The following is a 1,917-nucleotide window of genomic DNA, read 5'->3' as shown; positions in this document are numbered from 1 at the left end:
TCCTCTCCTTTGCAGCTATAGCGCTGTTGCTCTGTCTTTGAAATACATTCTCTTTTTTTCATTTCTTCATTAAAATTGCTGGTTCCAGCGGTGTTAAATAGGCTGTCATGGTGACTAGTCCAATCAGGGCTCCACTGAAAATGGCTTTTCATACTTGTTACGAACCAAGCCTGGGCTGCCAATCGCCGGCAGGTCCCTGCCCCGCAGTACCGTGTGCGAGACAGGGTCTAGCTCTCAACGAAGGACCTTCCTCTAATGGTAGAGAATAAGAAGCTTGCACCCCGGTTTATTGGGCCTTTCCCCATCTCCATGGTGGTTAACCCTGTAGTGGTCCGTCTCCGTCTGCCCCCAGCCATGAAGATTCATCCCACTTTCCATGTGTTCCGTATCAAGCCTGTCAGTACCTTTAGTCTCGCTTCCGCCCCCTCTTCCCCACCACCCACCCGGCTTGTTGATGGCTTACTGCCTATACAGTCAAGAGGATCCTAAAGTCCCGGAAGTGGGGCAAGGGTACCCAGTACCTCATAGATTGGGAGGGTTATGGCCCGGAGGAATGCCATTGGGTTACCTCCCGCTACATCTTGGACAAGTCCCTTATTAGGGATTTCCACAAAGCCCACCTGGACTAGCCAAGGGGGTCTCGAATCCGCCCTTGAGTGGGGGGCTCTGTGATGATCCTGGCACTGGAGCTGATTCTGCCTCCAATTTACTCTCTGGTTCAGTCTCCACCCTCTCCACAATTATCTCTACTGTTTTCACCTGTCGCCACCTGTATATAAGCTCCTTCCTGATCAGTCTCCAGTGCCAGATTGTTTCGAGCCAGCCTGGTAAGAACCTTCAAGCCTTTAACATTATGAACCTGTCTGCCTGCCTACCGACCTGTCTTTGTCCCCTGATTCTGAGCCTGCCTGATCCCTCTCTGGATTTGTCTGCCTGTCTGAGTCCTGATACTGGATCCCGGGTTGACCTGTGCTTCTGAACCCTTTTTTGCCTATGAGTACCTGAGCCTGCCTGCCCCCTTTACTCTTTGTGTTTATCAGGAGATTGGACCTGGAACTGGAATCAGAAATATCTACTGGATTACACCTTCTTGTACCTCTGCTGCTTTATTGGACACCATTACAGTTTCTGGACTGTCTCTGGACTAAAGCCCCTGGAAAGCCCACACAGTTTTTTGACCGCAAACAAGTGGACGTCTCTATCCGTAAAGCCTCCTGCCTGTCTCTAGCTTACACTCAGTGCTCTGGCTCCTTTCATTACCAAGTTAGTCCTTCGTCAACTCCTCAGTTGTAACTTGCCACTGCAGCCTCTGACCTGTCCCTCTGCCTCTAGGACGTTCTGGCCGGTTATCGAGAGCTGCACACCTGGGAGCCAGCGCTTTTTAAACCCTGCTTCTTTTTCAATAATAACTTTAAATGTCACTGACGTGTCGTGGTTGAATCTTGGGTCCAGATCAGTACATTACAGATGGCTGGGAATTGAATATAACAGTTATTCACAACAGCGATTTAATGCAGCACAAATGACCTGAAGGCAGGTGGGCCAATTGATGGAAGGCAGACAGGATCGGACTGATGAGGCTCTGATGGATCCTGGACCAACTACCAGCTGGGGATCGACGGGGAACAATTGATGAGGTAAGACGTCGGAAGCCTGCGCTCAGGAAGTGCTGCAGGATTGGAGGCTAGAGGCAACCAGAAAAGTAATAAATGAATAGAGTTGAGGATTATAACAGACAATAAATAAATAAGGTAATTATTACAAATGCAAATAAATAAAGAAGCTAATCTACCATTTAATCTGCATTTATTTGTTTATTATATTTTTGGGGGCAATTAATTGCAGTGTTGGGAAAGTTCTCTTTCTACGTGAACTAGTTCAAAGTTCAGTTCACACATTTTAAAATGAACTAGTTCA

This window comes from Cyprinodon variegatus, unplaced genomic scaffold (genome assembly GCF_000732505.1).
Source record: "Cyprinodon variegatus isolate N-32 unplaced genomic scaffold, C_variegatus-1.0 Scaffold2093, whole genome shotgun sequence".
Lineage (NCBI taxonomy): Eukaryota > Metazoa > Chordata > Actinopteri > Cyprinodontiformes > Cyprinodontidae > Cyprinodon > Cyprinodon variegatus.
This window is presented reverse-complemented; position numbering follows the sequence as displayed.